This window comes from Bubalus kerabau, chromosome 5 (assembly GCF_029407905.1).
Source record: "Bubalus kerabau isolate K-KA32 ecotype Philippines breed swamp buffalo chromosome 5, PCC_UOA_SB_1v2, whole genome shotgun sequence".
NCBI classification, from domain to species: domain Eukaryota; kingdom Metazoa; phylum Chordata; class Mammalia; order Artiodactyla; family Bovidae; genus Bubalus; species Bubalus kerabau.
In genome coordinates this window covers 32,182,412-32,194,885 of record NC_073628.1, presented here as the reverse complement: position 1 = coordinate 32,194,885, position 12,474 = coordinate 32,182,412, and the positions used below count along the sequence as shown (strand labels likewise).

Sequence of the window (12,474 nt, the reverse complement as noted above, 5' to 3'; positions counted from 1 at the left end):
AACTCGATCGGGAAGAAATAGAAAATCTTAACAGACCCATCACAAGCACGGAAATTGAAACTGTAATAAAAAATCTTCCAGCAAACAAAAGCCCAGGTCCAGACGGCTTCACAGCTGAATTCTACCAAAAATTTAGAGAAGAGCTAACACCTATCCTGCTCAAACTCTTCCAGAAAATTGCAGAGGATGGTAAACTTCCAAACTCATTCTATGAGGCCACCATCACCCTAATACCAAAACCTGACAAAGATCCCACAAAAAAAGAAAACTACAGGCCAATATCACTGATGAACATAGATGCAAAAATCCTTAACAAAATTCTAGCAATCAGAATCCAACAACACATTAAAAAGATCATACACCATGACCAAGTGGGCTTTATCCCAGGGTTGCAAGGATTCTTCAATATCCGCAAATCAATCAATGTAATACACCACATTAACAAATTGAAAAATAAAAACCATATGATTATCTCAATAGATGCAGAGAAAGCCTTTGACAAAATTCAACATCCATTTATGATCAAAACTCTCCAGAAAGCAGGAATAGAAGGAACATACCTCAACATAATAAAAGCTATATATGACAAACCCACAGTAAACATTATCCTCAATGGTGAAAAATTGAAAGCATTTCCTCTAAAGTCAGGAACAAGACAAGGGTGCCCACTTTCACCATTACTATTCAACATAGTTTTGGAAGTTTTGGCCACAGCAATCAGAGCAGAAAAAGAAATAAAAGGAATCCAAATTGGAAAAGAAGAAGTAAAACTCTCACTGTTTGCAGATGACATGATCCTCTACATAGAAAACCCTAAAGACTCCACCAGAAAATTACTAGAACTAATCAATGACTATAGTAAAGTTGCAGGATATAAAATCAACACACAGAAATCCCTTGCATTCCTATATACTAATAATGAGAAAACAGAAAGAGAAATTAAGGAAACAATTCCATTCACCATTGCAACGGAAAGAATAAAATACTTAGGAATATATCTACCTAAAGAATCTAAAGACCTATATATAGAAAACTATAAAACACTGGTGAAAGAAATCAAAGAGGACACTAACAGATGGAGAAATATACCATGTTCATGGATTGGAAGAATCAATGTAGTGAAAATGAGTATACTACCCAAAGCAATCTATAGATTCAATGCAATCCCTATCAAGCTACCAACAGCATTCTTCACAGAGCTAGAACAAATAATTTCACAATTTGTATGGAAAAACAAAAAACCTCGAATAGCCAAAGCGATCTTGAGAAAGAAGAATGGAACTGGAGGAATCAACCTACCTGACTTCAGGCTCTACTACAAAGCCACAGTTATCAAGACAGTATGGTACTGGCACAAAGACAGAAATATAGATCAATGGAACAAAATAGAAAGCCCAGAGATAAATCCACGCACATATGGACACCTTATCTTTGACAAAGGAGGCAAGAATATACAATGGATTAAAGACAATCTCTTTAACAAGTGGTGCTGGGAACTCTGGTCAACCACTTGTAAAAGAATGAAACTAGAACACTTTCTAACACCATACACAAAAATAAACTCAAAATGGATTAAAGATCTCAACATAAGACCAGAAACTATAAAACTCCTAGAGGAGAACATAGGCAAAACACTCTCTGACATACATCACAGCAGGATCCTCTATGACCCACCTCCCAGAATATTGGAAATAAAAGCAAAAATAAACAAATGGGACCTAATTAACCTTAAAAGCTTCTGCACATCAAAGGAAACTATTAGCAAGGTGAAAAGACAGCCTTCAGAATGGGAGAAGATAATAGCAAATGAAGCAACTGACAAACAACTAATCTCGAGAATATACAAGCAACTCCTACAGCTCAACTCCAGAAAAATAAATGACCCAATCAAAAAATGGGCCAAAGAACTAAATAGACATTTCTCCAAAGAAGACATACAGATGGCTAACAAACACATGAAAAGATGCTCAACATCACTCATGATCAGAGAAATGCAAATCAAAACCACTATGAGGTACCATTTCACACCAGTCAGAATGGCTGCGATCCAAAAGTCTACAAGTAATAAATGCTGGAGAGGGTGTGGAGAAAAGGGAACCCTCTTACACTGTTGGTGGGAATGCAAACTAGTACAGCCACTATGGAGAACAGTGTGGAGATTCCTTCAAAAACTGGAAATAGACATGCCTTATGATCCAGCAATCCCACTGCTGGGCATACACACTGAGAAAACCAGAAGGGAAAGAGACACGAGTACCCCAATGTTCATCGCAGCACTGTTTATAATAGCCAGGACATGGAAGCAACCTAGATGTCCATCAGCAGATGAATGGATAAGAAAGCTGTGGTACATATACACAATGGAGTATTATTCAGCCATTAAAAAGAATACATTTGAATCAGTTCTAATGAGGTGGATGAAACTGGAGCCTATTATACAGAGTGAAGTAAGCCAGAAAGAAAAACACCAATACAGTATACTAACGCATATATATGGAATTTAGAAAGATGGTAACAATAACCCTGTGTACGAGACAGCAAAAGAGACACTGATGTATAGAACAGTCTTATGGACTCTGGGAGAGGGAGAGGGTGGGAAGATTTGGGAGAATGGCATTGAAACATGTAAAATATCATGTATGAAATGAGTTGCCAGCCCAGGTTCGATGCACGATACTAGATGCTTGGGGCTGGTGCACTGGGACGACCCAGAGGGATGGAATGGGGAGGGAGGAGGGAGGAGGGTTCAGGATGGGGAACACATGTATACCTGTGGTGGATTCATTTTGATATTTGGCAAATCTAATACAGTTATGTAAAGTTTAAAAATAAAATAAAATTGAAAAAAAAAAAAAAAAGAGAATGGAATAAAGAAATGTAAGACTATAGGCCAGGAGATCGTATGGGAGATGAACACATTAGCCAATGTGAAAGACTCTAGTTCAGTTCAGTTCAGTCGCTCAGTCATGTCCGACTCTTTGCGACCCCATGAATCGCAGCACGCCAGGCCTCCCTGTCCATCACCAACTCCCAGAGTTCACTCAGACTCATGGCCATCAAGTCAGTGATGCCATCCAGCCATCTCATCCTCTGTTGTCCCCTTCTCCTCCTGCCCCCAATCCCTCCAAGCATCAGAGTCTTTTCCAATAAGTCAACTCTTCACGTGAGGTGGCCAAAGTACTGGAGTTTCAGCTTTAGCATCATTCCTTCCAAAGAAATCCAAGGGTTGATTTCCTTCAGAATGGACTGGTTGGATCTCTTTGCAGTCCAAGGGACTCTCAATAAGACAGCATTGATGAAGCAACAGGTGATTAGCAAGATGCAGAGGAGAAAGGGTAGATAAGGTTTGGAGAGGGACTGAAAGTGGTGAGGGGAGAAGGGAAGGACTAGACTGACTCCTAGGCATATTACCTGGGTAGCATGGTATAAACCTTTCCCTTCTCCAGGGGATCTTCCCAACCCAGGGATTGAACCCAGATCTCCCGCATTGAAGGCAGATTATTTACCAGCTGAGCCACAAGGGAAGCCCAAGAATCCTGGAGTGGGTAGCCTATCCCTTCTCCAATATATCTTTCTGACCCAGGAATCGTGAACAGGAGTCTTCTGCATTGCAGGCGGATTCTTTACCAACTGAGCTATCAGGGAAGTCCAATTTGTACTACAAATCACAACAAAAGGATGACAGCTGTTTTCCAAAATCTAGATCTTTGGGTTTACTGCAATTCAGAATTTCATGTAATCTTTCCTTTATTTTTAAATTGGAAGAAAACAGCTTTACAATGTTGTGTTGGTTTCTGCCATCCAACAACTCAAATCAGCCGTAATTATACATATATCACCTCTCTCTCAAGCCTCCCTTCCCTCCCCCCATCCTATCCCTCTAGGTTACCACAGAGTACCATCCCTGTGGTATATAGCAACTTCATGTACCTCTTTAAGATATGCATATGCTTAATGAAAGCATCATCTATTCAGAAGATATTTCTCTGAGAATGCATATCCCATTCCTTATTCCTTTGCTTGGGCAAAAAATAATTCATTTGGTTCTATTAGCAGTCTGAAAAAGATTACCTTCATCCCTAATCCATGAAAACTCACAGGAAAAATTTAATTTTACCTTTCCTTGTGTGACATTCAAGTGACCTTGCAACTGTTATATCACCAATATTTACATTAGCCCCATGAGATCTGCCAAGGAAAAATGTATTCCTATCTTTAAAGGGTAAAGAGAGGTTAAGTGACTCATCTGGGCAGCTGGAAATAATAGCTCAGTCTCTGGAATCAGCTCATTATGTGTAAGAGCAACTGGCATATGGCAACTGATATTTCATATGGCTTGAGCTGTTGGAGTCTGTCTTTATCAGAACACAATGAGCTCAGGAGCAGAAGAGAAACCGAATATGGCTTTTTCAAGACAGGCATTTTTTTTTTTTTCCCCTTAATTCTTAGCAAGCTTTGCCACTGACCTGTGGACTCAATAAATAAGTTCAAGGTGATAGTCAACATCAGCGAAATAGCCAAGAAATGTGGAGAGAAGTGTTCACTATATATAATACTTGATTTTTACATCAAACATCTTGTAATCCATTCCAATAAAATAATGTGAAATATATTTTATAAGTTTCTAGCACTAAATAAAGGTATAAGGGCAGGTCTGCCATACATTAGGATAGGTTGATAAGCAACTCTGATTAAACACTGTAGCCCGCTTTCCTAATGAAGTAATTCATAAGTCCTGGGGAGAAACAAATGATAGATATGATAGCAAATGATAGCTTTCTTTTCCTTGAATCACCTTTTTATTTGTTGATTGGTTTTGTGTGGTTTCTCAGCTTCTCACACTCATTTGAATTTCTTCCAATGGTTCTGGCTCTTCTTTCTCAGTTTCCTTGGCAAATTGCTGCATTGCTAGACCTTAAAAGCTTGAAGTATCTCCTGGATCGCTGATCTTTTTTATCTACACTCACTCCCTGTCAATGATTTTACCTAATCCTAGAAGCATATGATGGTGGCTTGGGCCACAGTGGAGTGCCATACAGGGGAAAACAAAAGGCTGCATACTGAATATATTGTAAAGGTAGACCAAATAGATTTCCAGAATAACATACTATGGGGTATATATAAAAGAGAAACATCAAAGATGGCTCCATGATTTTTGGATCAACAACAGAGGGATTAAGCTGACATTAACTGTGTTGGGTAAGACTGTGAAGGAAACAAGTCTGTTCCAGCAGGAATCAGGAAGTGAGTGCTGGATATGCTACAGCTGAGAGGCCTATTATGTACTAAAAGTTGATTAGAGTCCTAACTAGCATTCAAAGAAGCAAAACCAGTACTATTGATATGGAACACAGATGTTATTTTAGGCATTAAACCTTTAGAAACATGGAGTGAAAGGTAGTCTATGGAAGGCTATCGCCTCTGAATCTGATAGTGAGCCTAAAATCCCCGAAGGATACCAAGGGCTGGCAGTCAGTAAAAATGCAAGAAGAGAAAGAAGGTGTGCAAGGAAAAGTAGAACTCTCAAGAACAAACCAAGACCTACAAAAAACAAATGGAACACATGTGGACAAACTGAGACCCTTGTTTATTTCTCACTGTCTCTGACTTCAACAATGAATGGTATCATCAGAAGCTAGAATTGTCTGCCATGGAGATCCTGGTTTCAGACTCAGTAAGAGCTGAGAGACCCATAGCACCTAGTTGAGTGGCAAATCAGGGCCACTAAGCATGTGCTGTGGCAGCACGTGGCATCCTACGCTGACCTGCAGAGTGTAACGGCTACTGTTTTTTTTACAGACATTCACGTGGTATGCCCTTCACTTCCCTTAGATTTTTTCCTTGAGGCCTTCCAAGGTCATCACTTTTAATTGCAATCCCACTCTCTCACAGTCTTCATCCCTGCTTTATTCTTGCCCTTAAAACTTTTTATTTTACAATTTTTTACATCAGTTCAGTTCAGTTAAGTTGCTCAGTCAAGTCCGACTCTTTGCAACCCCATGAATTGCAGCACGCCAGGCCTCCCTGTCCATCACCAACTCCCGGAGTCCACCCAAACCCATGTCCATTGAGTCAGTGATGCCATCCAACCATCTCATCCTCTGTCATCCCCTTCTCCTCCTGCCCTCCATCTTTCCCAGCATCAGGGTCTTTTCAAATGAGTCAGTTCTTCACATCAGGTGGCCAAAGTATTGGAGCTTCAGCTTCAGCATCAGTCCTTCCAATGAACACCCAGGACTGATCTCCTTTAGGATGGACTGGTTGGATCTCCTTGCAGTCCAAGGGACTCTTTCTTTTTTTAATGATATTATACACGTTTTAATGCCATTCTCCCAAATCATCCTCCCCCCATTCTCCCACAGAGTCCAAAAGAGTCTTCTCCAACACCACAGTTCAGGTTCGATGCACGATACTGGATGCTTGGGGCTGGTGCACTGGGACGACCCAGGGGGATGGTGTGGGGAGGGAGGAGGGAGGAGGGTTCAGGATGGGGAACACATGTATACCTGTGGTGGATTCATTTTGATATTTGGCAAAACTAATACAATTATGTAAATTTTTAAAATAAAATAAAATAAAATAAAAAACAAAAACAAAAGCATCAATTCTTCAGTGTTCAGCTTTCTTTATAGTCCAACTCTCACGTCCATACATGACTACTGGAAAAACCATAGCCTTGACTAGATGGACCTTTGTTGACAAAGTGATGTCTCTGCTTTTGTATATGCTGTCTAGGTTGGTCATAACTTTCCTTCCAAGGAGTGTCTTTTAATTTCATGGCTGCAATCACCATCTGCAGTGATTTTGGAGCCCAGAAAAATAAAGTCAGCCACTGTTCCCACTGTTTCCCCTTCTATTTGCCATGAAGTGATGGGACTGGATGCCATGATCTTAGTTTTCTGAATGTTGAGATTTAAGCCAACTTTTTCACTCTCCTCTTTCATCCACTAGAATGAGAGCAGGTATATTGGCTATTTTGTTAAATAGTATTTCCTAATTCTGGCATATGATAGACATTGAATAATATTTATTGAATAAAATGAAGGAGCACCAGTTTTATGATTAAATGAAATAGCTTAAAAATTTTCAAAGCTTGTTGACCAGGTTTTATGAAATGCTATCCAGAAAGAATGGTTCATACCTTCATGTACATCCTTAGAACAACTGTGTCTATTTTAGCTCTTTGATTGAACCTTATGGATTTTAAAGTGCTTTTTAAAATATTTTACAAGACTGGCAATTTTATATGGCTCTACAAATATGCCAACTACAACTTGGGTGAGAAATCTAGATAAACCTATAAATAAAATTGATCTGTGTTATGTGCATATATGTGTGATGATTGATTTTTCTCCTTTGACTTCCTGAGGTTTACAAACATAGGTATGAATTCTGAAATCTACAAACCAAATTGATACCAGTAACTTCATAATAAGCAAAACAAATCAACAAAATTTAGGACTGTCAATGACCCAGGGCACAACTACTTGTAAACTTAACTGTACCTCTGCACTTATAAATAGTTCCTTCCCTGGTGGCTCAGCAGTAAAGAAACTGCCTGCCAATACAGGAGACACAGGTTCAATCCCTGGGCCGGGAAGATCCCTCTGCAGAAGGAAATGGCAACCCACTCCTTTATTCTTGCTTGGGAAATCCCATGGACAGAGGGACCTGGTGGGCTATAGTTCATGGGGTCATAAAAGTGACTCGACTTAGCGACTAAACAAAAACCAAAAAAATCCTGGCACTCAGTACTTTAGTAAGGAAAACCAGTTGTGTGAACTCCTCTGTGCTTTTGCAGCATTTAATAGCTACTTTTACTCATGGCAAAAATATTAACAGAAAAATTTAATATTTAAAAATAGTGAGTCAAGTTCTTACGTACACTCTTGTAGTATTATAATTCATTTTTATATAGAGACCACCTAGGCAAATCCCATTGCTTCACAGGGACAGACTCACACGTACACATACACATAGACAAAGACACATATGAGGAAAATATAAAAAATCTCTTTTTTCCCTTCTCACAGAGGAAAGTAAAGAAAAACATTATTTAAAACACTCATTTTAAGAATGTTAATTCTTACATGTCCCTCCCTGTGTTCATTTCCTAGCTACCTTAAGAATGGACTGTCTTAGTCTTATGTAGTCTATTTCTTCCAAACACTTAAAATATTCACAAATTAATGGAAAATGGTGAAGGAAGAAAACGTGTCCTTGGAATTTGAGGTGGTGGGTTCAGGTGAGATGCTTAAACAGTTCACAGTTAGAAAAGAAAATCAACTCAATGATCACCTGTGTGACATGTCAACCAATTGTTAGTTTGCGTCCTTGGTAATTCTGTAAGTTAAGATTATCCCCTTCTGACTCCATATTTGAATGAGTCTGAGATTTGTATTAGAGAAGGAAATGGCAACCCACTCCAGTGTTCTTGCCTGGAGAATCCCAGGGACGGGGGAGCCTGGTGGGCTGCCGTCTATGGGGTCGCACAGTCAGACACGACTGAGGCGACTTAGCAGCAGCAGCAGAGATTTGTAAAATATTCCAAGAGAATTCACATTTTTAAATTTATTCACACGTTTGTTTGGTTTTACTCTGCATTTTGTTAAAAAATGATTTGAAACCACTTTAACATAACACATTTAATAAATAATAGAGCTCACATGGAAACACAGCTAGCTCTCTTTCATATCAATCTTGTTTTGCCAGCTAAACCATGCCGTCCTTTCTCAATTTGCAAACTTGCTAATGATCAGGTAATATAGTAAGGATTTGTATTTCGTCTTTCCAAAGGACTGATTTTACCAAGTTGCCAAAATAAAAGGACTGGACATCATTAGAACAATTTCTCATCTCTAATTTAAGCCAGAGTAATTCTAAATTACTTTGTACAGTCATCTTTTAGTTCTTGAGCCCATGGGCAGTTTCTTCAGTGGTCATTTCTATAGCTCAGTATGTCAGAGTTCATTTTGTTTCTATAATTTTATTGATGGAAATTTCTATACAGACCTGGTTCTGTACTCTCATATTTTTCAACTTATATGAATTTTTTCCAAATTTTGGTTGTGAAGATGCTTTTTTTTTTTAATAGGAAGAAGGATCCCATGTAAAACTATCTCTTTTTGTGTAGATATTTCTTAGCATATTTTTGAAATATAGGGACTTAAATATAGAGCATGACATAGGCTATATTACAGCTGTTATCATTATTGAAACACACACACACATGGGCTTTCTTAATTTTAGAACTGATACTCAAGATTTGTTACATGTGACAATATATTATAGATTAAATATTGTAGATATTCAACTTCCTGTTGAGTGGCAGAGGACAACTATATAGAAAACACAAGGTTTATTCCTACAATGTGTACAATAGAGTAATTCTATATAATAACTTTAATTAAATCAAGGTATTAAATTTATTTTTAGTCTAGCATCCAAAGACTTTTGGAGTTCGAAGTTGGGTTTGAAACTTTGTTTCTTCCATTCCACAGATTGGCAGAGGAAGAATTAAATTTTCTAAGCCTTATTTTATCAGATAATATCTACAGGAAAGGTTATGTGAGTATTGGAATTTGCCAACCTTTAGAACCGAGTACACTGCAAATCTACTCAGAAGCTTAATAAATACAAGATAACAAGTTAGTGACCTTCACAGAAGCATGCACTAAACAGTATTAGAATTTACACTGTGCAACCCACTCCCCCCCCCCAATTACTTGAACTAGTTGGGTTTAAGGACTTGGCATGGGTGCCTATATCATCTCTTTCCATAGTTAACTTCTGAATTCACAATTGGTGGTGATTATATACGTGAAAGTGCTTAATAAGCTAAAAACTTCAAAATAGACATTTTAGCTTTCATTTCTATTGCTAGTATCTTAAGTTCTGTTTCACAACTAATCTGCCAAGCTGACACTGTAAAATGTAAACTGCCTATAAAATCACACTTCAAAACAAGGAGTGATTTGGATTCTATTTAATGAAAATGCTTTTATTTCTCTTCTGATCTCAGCTCCATTTTTCAGGGTAAACACTATAACTACGAGGCTCCATCATCCCCCAAAGGGCTATAACCAAGGTTATATAACCACTCGGTGTGTGGTATCCAGATCACCTCTCTTTTCCTTTTGGTCTATGTAAGTCACTCTTTTTACATTCTAATATGTTTAATAAAATTCTTAATGAAATAGCTCTGTTCAACTTTTATAGGTTTTTTTTTTTTTTTTTCCGTTAAGTCAACACCCATCCTTGAAAAAACTAATTTGTGATTCCACAGATGACTGTATAAGAAACTAATCTTACTAGAGACCTTTCTGAGGAAAGGACTAAGCCTTTTTAATAGTTTGTCTGGGGCAACTTCTTCTATATTCCATAGTCTCATTTCAGAAAACATATCTAAAGAAATAAAAACTACTTGCTAATTTAAATTGAATTTTTAAGTGTAAGGACATTGTCAATAGGACATTGTCAAATATCTGCTGACCACATACTTTGTGTCCACAATGATTCATCTTTTTTATGTACAATGAACATTTTTATTTTAATGAACAAATCACTATCAACATATTCTTCATTTGTAAAAAGGAACAATTGGATTTGGGCAGTGAATTCCACACAATACAATGATCCCACACAACGTTCCATTAATTTAAGAACTGATGGTCTAAATAGTTTGAGAAAACTGGCATGATTTTGGTGATGTGTTGACAAACAAGTTCTGGGTGTGGTGAAAGTTGATTTATGACATTTGCCAATTTTTTTGTGGTGTCAATATTCCCACAATATCCAGTTTCAAGCCATCAACAGTTTAGTAACTGACTCAAAGAATATTTATCAATCAGCTCCTACCAACCGATAAAAGCCAGTTTCATAATATCACTGAATATTCCTATGCTGAAGCTACACAATCACAGATGATATGAAAAGTCTTGGAGCACAACCCAGATTCTTCCCAAAAAGTTTTTGACCATTAAATATTCTTTATAAACTAACATCTATGTAACTCATGTTTACAGATCATAATGTTAGCCTATCCAAGTCTTCTCATCCAGTGTTTCCATGCAAGTCTATTAACCACCTGAATCCTATTAACTATATTTCTTTGCTATGGGGCTTTCTGCCAGAATACCATTTTCTTGCTTATGTTGCAAGACATGAATATCATGGAACTGAAATCTCTGGAACCAGCGTCAGCCAATATCCAAGAGAATTTTTACAACATCAACCAAAAGTTCTTCTAGGATGATTAAACTCCATGCATCTTAACTGTCTACCCTCCCTTCTTTGTTTTACTTCTTGATCCCCTGCCACCATTTCTCCCACTTCCCACATTAAATGCTTAGTTTTGTATTTTTGTCTCAGGGTCTGTTTCAGGGAAAATTACAAAATAAAACACACAGTTTGGAAAAAGTTGGGTTAGAAAATTTCAATGACTACTTTGGTTCTAATTTTCAAAGGTTTAAAATAACATCCAGAGATTATTTCTGACATCTTCAGACTATAAACTTCCAGTCCCTTTTATCACCATGCATGGCCTGTGTGGGTCACTTAATAACTGTTTGCTAAGCTAATTTTTTTCTGAGAATAAAACCTAGAGATGTTGACAAAGGAAAAAGCATAAAGTCAGGAGGTGCTTCCTATAACTTTCCTATCTTTGGGGGACTGACCAGAAATTTAGGCTTTATCTGAACAGCTTGTGTATCTGCTGCCTCCTCTCTTTGCCAATACTGGCCCTACTTCTTTGTCTCTTCTCTGACAACGGCCTTGTGTGTGCTTCCGTATCTCACTATTTTTTCCAACGTTTTTTTTTAATCCCAATCTTGATGGTTTCCAGTGTCAAATGATTAAGAAACATTCATTCCTCATAAATCCTTCCAATTCACCTTGAATACTTGTAGGAAAAACTTTTTTATACATCCAACTATAAGGACACTTACTGAGACACTGCTAGACACTTGCATACATTATTTAATTTAGCACTTACAGAAACAATTTGGGGTAAATATTACTAAACCCATTTTGCAGATGAGCAAACAGGCTCACAGACGTTAAATCATTTTCCAAACTTGGGACAATTATTAAATGGCAGAATTGGGTATTTTTCCTAAGCTCTTTTCATTAGATCACACCCTTTCTTACATTTCAAAAAATAACAGTTAAGAAAATTGTGTGTATATCCCAGGAGTCAGGTAAAAATAGTCTAGTATTATATATATAAATATCCAATGTAGCATTATTTCAGTCTTCTTCGGGAAGAAATATGGAGTTGTCCCAGAGCATTTCTTTCTTTAGCTGTGTTACCCTGGGACCATACGCTAAGCCTCATTTTTAAAGAATAATATAATCATTATCATCATTATAATAATAATGACATGATATCCACAATATTATCATAACAGTTAAATTAACACATCAAGAATGTTTAACACAATTTTCCAAGAATATAATACATCACCAAAACCTGAA

General features: G+C 37.5%; 1 protein-coding gene across 1 annotated transcript in view; it reads right to left on the bottom strand.

Moving 5' to 3' along the window:
- The window catches only part of LUZP2 (leucine zipper protein 2), a 270,546-nt gene that overhangs the window by 213,197 nt on the left and 44,875 nt on the right, over positions 1-12,474 (bottom strand). The window lies entirely within an intron of this gene.